Genomic DNA, 7,389 nt, shown 5'->3' on the forward strand with positions numbered 1-7,389 from the left:
TATGCATACAGAGGTCACTGTCCCTTTCTCATCCAAATAGCCTACAGTAGGCTATATAGGTCACAGGTGTAGTAAAATAGGCTATATAGGCATATATGTGTACTGAATATGTGTGCTTACCCTGTCTGAGAAAGGTTTTCACAGACTAAAGTCACAGGTAGATACAAACACTTTTGGCACTCCAGGCAACAACCTCCTAGTTATTCCGTTTCTTGCTACGTTATTATTATTACAATATTAGTTACAATATTTACTATATGTTAGGCTTAACTACTTTTTTACTTGACCATAATGTATGTGCACAACATGACAGTAATGGGATGCCACATATTTCTAAATAAATTCAATAATCTATTGAAAATCTATTGAAAATTATCAATATTTTCCATTACTAATTAAAAATTCAAAATGGCCGCCCCATGTGACGTCATAATATGCTAATTAGGTATGCATATTTACTCCCAAAATAATCTTTGGGTCTTCCTCAACATTTTTGTAATTTACAGTTAGGCTCTATCTGTTACCACTGTCCAGCCACAGCCTGTTGAATATGTGATGCCCAAATCGAGCATTTTCACCAAATAACATTGGCATTAAAAGGGTGAATATGCTGGGCATTGCTGCCTGTCGCACCTTCTCCGGTGCCCATGGGTCAGTGAGAGAAAATAACAACACGTCTCAAAAGAGTTGAGACGGGGACAATAAAAGGCAGCAAATGTCGAGGAAGACTAAAAACAAAACAAAAGACAACATTTAACAGTACATTAACCGATGAGATGATAAAAAGCAGTGTTAATTCCTATCTTGGACATGATTTCACCAGCTTAAATGGTGGGTGTATTCCTTGTCATGTTTTGCAATGTTTTCCTTTCTGTAGTCTTTACAGTGTGACAGGTCTTGACCAAAAACCCACCGTTTTATCACCTGCTGGTCCTTATGATGGAGCCAAACTGTTAAAACATAGTAGAGAATGCAATTTGACCTTACTATGTGGCAGTAATCGAAGATCTCCCTTCAAAATATAATGCATGAGTGGCTTTTCATGCTGTTTAAAACCCATTTATACCATTCAGCACTGTATTTAACTCTACAGATGAGTGAGAACATCTTAACCAATGCACTACTGCACCCGCATGCCATCATGAAGGCTGACTTTTGAAGTTAGCACTAACACAAATTGGATGGTCCATTTTCACTGTAGCACAGGATGTGCAATACTATATTATTGTCCAAAAGAATTGACTTCTACAACTTTTGCTGAGTTCTGTAAGCAGAGGACAGTTTCCCATGTCTTCTGGGTCTATTTCAAGTGAGCTCGAGTGCAGAGGAGAATGTTACACCCCTATATCATTTGCACGCATGAAGCATTCGCAGTGGTACTACAATATGAATATGGTAATAACTCAATTTCGACTAAAATGTCAGATAGAACCTTTTAATCCTAGAGCGACGATATGTCCACCTCCATATGTGTAAATGCAGGAGATGAATCAGGTTACTGCATGTGTATAGTTCTTATTTGGAGGCGGTAGAATATGTACCTACAATAACTGTCATTACACTGGGTGATGATTCCATGATGGCTTACTCTTTCACTTGTATAATACTCACGCAATGAGAAATGGTGCTGCCACATTAGGTTCGCTATTAGGGAGCCTTTTCACGTGCTACGTCTCGGCTACATGACACCCTTAATTCTGATTTAACTCCATGTAATTGTGAATAAGGCTTAATACCGCTTGGGAAATGGCATGCAAACACCTAATTCTGTATTAAATCAAAGAAAACACAAAGGGCAAGCCATTTTAATTCGGAATCATTAATTAAGAATTAGAAGTCTTTTAAAACGTGCCAATATCCAAAGGTGAACAATTGAAAGGGGGGTGAATTTATCAGAGGCACTGCATTTCATATGTGATGTTTCAGCACTTGTTTTACATTGAAGTGGGTGTGTATTGAAACCAGTGGAGGCCCTAACACATTATTTTGCATTGACCAACTGCATGTGTGATTTGTCAAACAAACAAGGACAGGGGATTGTGTTGTTCACGATTTATTCATTTTCACCAAGCTGTGGAGAACAGAGAAAAGACCATTATGTAGATAAAACGTACATCAAGTCTTGCATCTGTTATGTAGGCAGTAGTCTATATCTCATCCTTATGCCGATTAGGTTTGCACAGTGTAGCCTACTTTGCGAAAGGCATGACATGAAATGTCAAAGGAGTGAATGATTGAGGACTTGGGTCCCTTCAAACTGACCTCTTGTTTTAGTTTCTTAATCTACATATCAGGCTACAGCTGGACCCTCTCCATTTCCAACTGGACTTGGGCTATCTTCATCTTCTTATACTCCATGTCCAGCAGCAGGTGACGCTTCTAGATGGAGCGCACATCCTGTGAAAGAGGGACAATGGTGAAAAGGGGCAGATTTGGGTTTGAATTTAGAAATAGGATACCTCATTAGTAACCTGATTTACATCATCTGGCTGCGTTCGGCTACGTCACGCGGGGGCGTTCCCATGCCTCACTACCCCATCTGAATAGCAGTGAGACCGCTGGAGTTGGGAAATGTGTATAGCCAATCATGAATCGCGGGTGGGATTTTGAATGGATGGGCGGAGTTATGGGCGGATGTGATGTAAAGCATTAGCGACAGCAGTGTAGTCTTCACTTCACAACAAACATGGCAGCGCGCTGTATTACTAGTACTCAGTGCGCTGAAATGGATTCGGCTATTTCCACGGTATTGTCTTGTATTCCAAATGTTCAGGCATTGAAATACGAACAAATGACGGCGCTTAAGGCGTTTGTTGGCGGCGAGGATGTGTTTGCGTTTCTTCCGACCGGATTTGGCAAAAGTTTGAGCTGGCTCCACTGGTCGCTAAAGCCGCTGTGAGATGGACACTCCCAACTGAGATCACTCCCGGACGTGTAGCCCCAGGTGGTTCTATCACTCCCAGACGTTCTATCCCACCCGATTATATTTCACGTGCTAAAGCAATGGGGAAAGTGCAGGATCCCATCTTTATTGTGGTGCTGGCTGCGTTAATGGAGGACCAAGTCAGAGAGGCTGGAAATCTAACGGGTCTAACGGCAATGGAACTGGGAGGAAGACATCCTTCAGGGACGTTGCCAGGCCAGCCGGTCTTCGGTAGCCCCGAGTCGTGGCTGAAGGACAAATGACTGACCATACTATCCTCAGACCTCTACCAGAAGAATCTACTGGGCATCGTTGTCGATGAGGTTCACGTCACCTACAAATGGTATGTTTAAGCATCTACTGTTGATGAACCTGATGCATTTTTTTCCATTTATGAAGCACAGGCATGTTGTGAGTTCACATTCTGGCCTTCTAGGTTTATCGTAGTTTACTTGTCGGCTAATCTTAACTTGGAGATGTATCGTCACAGTCTTGGTCATAACATTGTATTATGTCTCTGTTAGTTTCGTCATGTTTTCCCCCTGTGATGTTCAAACAACTCCGTTAACTCTGCTGTACACATTGTCCGTGTAAATATTACATTGTCCTTGTAAAATCAATGGTGTTGGTTCTCCCCTCCCCCAACTGTGCCCGATGCATACTGTAGTGTACAGACATTTGCTTTGCGTTTGTTTGTGACTGTGAGTTGACATTCTGGTCTTGAAAGATGACTCTGCAAACGTGTGAAATGGTTGATATCGTTTGCTGCCGTCTTTCATTGTATTTCGTGGTGTGTGAAACAAACTGATATCCAAAGGGTTTCACTATGCTAAACAAGCTACTCAGTAGAATTTGTTGACCTCTTTGTGTAAGCTGCTCATAACACGTTACAAATTTGCCCATGTTCAATATCTGCTGTATTGTATAAACTGAGCTCTTCTCTGACCACCAGGAATGAAAGGCCTTCCTGCTCAGTTGGGAGAACGTCACAGCAAAGAAGGTGAGTCACTCTTGTAAATAAGTAGGCCTGCACCGATTGTCATTAGGAGGAAAAGTGTGGTTGTCTAGTATACCTGTTAACATCATGCACCATGTCTTTCAGACATGCCTGTCATGGCTTAAATGGCATCTGCAGTCACAGAAGATGGGACACAGAGAGCTGCTACATATGGAGAGAGTGCCATTCAACAGTGAGCCCACCCAACAGGACAGTTTGCACTAGGTTGGATCACAGCTTATTGAAGAAACATGAGAAGAGCATTAGTCCCTATATCTTTGATCTAACATATAGTAGTACATAACCAACAACCTTCCTGTTTTCAAAGTGTTGCATGTGCAGGGAATCCCAGGTTATGTTGATTAAAAGGATGAGTATTTTGACAGTGAAACACCACAGTGTAGTAGCTGGCAATGCTTTGCAGCAACCTCGTACATGCTGTTGTACAAATATGTATGAATGACTGTTTTTGCAGAGAAGAACTGTAAATAAAATTACACATTTGAAAACTGTTGCCATGTTTTTTCTTTGAGCAGCAATGATTAAAAAAAAATGTAAAGAAGGAAGAAGTATTGTAGACTGTTTAGTGTTGAGCGTACTGTTTAATTTACTTCAAGTGACACAACATACCTTAACCTTTTTTATATGCATTCACAGAAAGGCAACAGAATCTTATGAAAAAAAGTTGCACTGGGTTATTTTATATACACTACTTACATACACAATTAAATTATTTACATACATTATTACAGTACATGCATTTACTCCACCAATTTTATATTAGTCTTGGCGCTCTTTCAATTTAGCTTTGATCCTGCGCCACAGGTTACTGTTTTTGCGAGTCATCAGAATGTCATGACTAGATGGGGGGGGGGGGTGAAAACAACTCAGCCTCTCTGAAAATATCCTCTGTGTGACTAGCAACATAATGTGCTCCAGTGTGCATTTGTCTGTCTGTTCACCATGATTTTCTGCAGGAGTCCAATAGACATGCTGGTCCAATCTGCTGTTTGTTTCAGTGAGATCGGGACAACTATGTTCTAAAAATGACTTCAGATTGATGACTTCAAGTTGTTAAGGTGCTGTGGGCTAAGCGATGCGAAAGAGTGAAATTTACCTGCAGAATTACGAGCAGTGCGCTGTGGGCACACTGGCTAAAGGCCTTGTAAAAATATCAAATCTACAGTATAGTTATACGTCTCCCTCCTGGACTGCATGTGGAAAATGGCATTTGTTGACCACCCGGGCCACTACCGGATGTAGCCTGCTCCTTTTTTCCCCTCTTCAGAGCCCATGGTTATGTGGTCAGGTATGAAGCCGTCAGGGATATCTGTTGACACATTTAAAAAGATAGATAATGCAAAATGTGCAGTATGGTTAGCTTAGATGTAATCTTACAAAGCCAATATGTACAGACTGTCATGGCACCAGCTTTAACTGGGGTCATACATTTGTTGTAATGTAAATCTTTGTTCCAGAGGTACCTGACACTTAATGAAGCCCCTAGGTGCTCCATGGCTGCCACCAGGAAGAGAGCTGTTATGTTGTTCCTCACACCGTCTTCGTACCCATTGAATGCAGCATGTTTGGCCCTGCTTTGCATTTCTGCATCTGTGAGAAGGGGACTTGTTGTTAATGATGGTGATAGTTTGTAATACAGTGCAAGCAGACACTTTTACACATCTCTGTCGTTGGACATGTGCGTAGGTTACAATCCCAGCGAGGTTATAAAGAAATCAAAGAAATAAAAGAATCAATAAATCAAATAAAAGTGAAACAATCATATTGCATGTGTGCCTACAGATAGCAATGTAAACAGTCAACCATGAAGATTAGCATAGAGACTAAGAGGAAGATGCCCTGACGCCAATCATATCCAATAACAATATTGACATATGTATGGATGAACAATTGTCATATTGTGCTTGCGCACGACTTCAGAGCAACTATTGCATCAAGATTCAAGATGTTGACTTACCGTACGTACCTTGAGAACGCTGGGTTAAATTACAGCAGGCATTTCAGGCATGCGACAGGATTTTTCGGAGAAGTTTCACAAGTTTCGATCAAGTTCAGCTGGGCGCTGGTTTACCCTTTCCCGTAGGGAAGTTCTTCAAATATCCATGGGCGGTTGCAGATATTACCATTTGTCCTTAGATATCCCCTGCACATATGGCAATGTTCGTTTATAGAAAGTTTCCTCCGTTTACTTCCAGCCGCCGCCATGTTTGTTGTGATGAAAAGTCTTGCCTCCTGCGTGGTGTCGCTGTGAACTACGTCACGGATTGAGTCAACGGGAGTGGCTGAAATGGCGTGTCAGTCAAAATGACGGACAGATTCTTTATCCAATCACATGCAAGAGTTTTGAAAAAAATGGCTCATTTGGAAGGGCGTCGGTTGGGGGCAGGTCCCAGATGCATATGCGAAAGCATATCAGATGGTAAGAATCAGGTAACCTCATTAGTGGCCTTACTTCGTTCCTGCTGCTGGACTGTTGTGGCGTGAATGGAAGGTCTGCCTCGGTCACAGTCTCCTCATCATCCGATCTCTGGGTCTGTGTCCGGCAGACACATTAAAGGCTTTACAAATGGGATGACCAATTATGGGGAAATAGACTGTAACCTAGCTGATCATTACTAGGATCCGAGCTGGTGGAGGGATGTTCAGGAGGGTCCTGCAAATTGATTCCCCCTTCAGTCACTAAATGAACAGCAGACAAACAGTTAGAGATGGAAAATCCTGCTCACAGTTCAGCCAAGCAGTAGATAAAAGAATACCTCCAACATATAGCTCTCGGGTGGATGGATGAGGACCCTGCTTGGATTCCCTCCACCAGCGGCCGGCCTCTGTTTAGGGCCAAGGCCAGATCCTCAGCAGGTTTTGGGGAGGGCTCCCACCTCCTGTGGCCTGGGACTGTGCCTTCTTTTTGGATGCTGAAGTTTGTTTGGAATGATATTACCGCTACCCCATCGCAAACAGGTGGCGCCGCATTTTCAATAGAAAGATTAAGACAGTAAGCAGGGGGTAGAGTTAAAAAAAATACATATTCACTAGCAAAAATGGAAATGGCCTTGCCAATTTCACTCAGAGTACATTATTCGTTCGTAGGGTTAACATGTAGGGGGGAAGCTCATTTATGACACATATTGACTGTTGAAACGCAACGTACGCATTTAAACGGTCGGCAATGTCCTGCCAGGCCCTGTCACGGGCCTTAGTAATTGCCACCGTATTTCCCTTTTGTACGATGTCAGCTTTTTTCTCCTCATACAGTTGGGGAAGCAGAGTCTGCTCGGCAGAATTGAAAAAGTCAGCTCTTACCGTCGACATCTTGATCTCTAGATCGACAATCAATGAGCTGGTCTCCTTAAATACCCCACCCAGGCAGGTTTGATAAGCTGGGTTGAGTTAACCGAAATTAGGCGCAGCTGATCTGAGTTAGAGGAACTGGTTGAGGCTTAAGTTTAAG

At 42.4% G+C, this 7,389-nt stretch overlaps 2 long non-coding RNA genes across 2 annotated transcripts; one reads left to right on the forward strand and one right to left on the reverse strand.

Annotated features, from left to right (window-relative positions):
* Positions 1-2,585: 2,585 nt before the first annotated feature.
* Positions 2,586-4,404, forward strand: LOC134444755 (uncharacterized). Its single transcript, XR_010034089.1, has 3 exons — positions 2,586-3,266; positions 3,876-3,923; positions 4,026-4,404. It is a non-coding gene; the product is annotated as an uncharacterized LOC134444755 (long non-coding RNA).
* Positions 4,405-4,794: 390 nt separating this feature from the next.
* On the reverse strand, positions 4,795-6,369 carry LOC134444754 (uncharacterized). Its single transcript, XR_010034088.1, has 3 exons — positions 5,899-6,369; positions 5,405-5,531; positions 4,795-5,250 (listed from the first exon to the last, which is right to left on the reverse strand). It is a non-coding gene; the product is annotated as an uncharacterized LOC134444754 (long non-coding RNA).
* Positions 6,370-7,389: the final 1,020 nt, after the last annotated feature.

The sequence above is a fragment of the Engraulis encrasicolus genome, unplaced genomic scaffold (genome assembly GCF_034702125.1).
Source record: "Engraulis encrasicolus isolate BLACKSEA-1 unplaced genomic scaffold, IST_EnEncr_1.0 scaffold_70_np1212, whole genome shotgun sequence".
Lineage (NCBI taxonomy): Eukaryota > Metazoa > Chordata > Actinopteri > Clupeiformes > Engraulidae > Engraulis > Engraulis encrasicolus.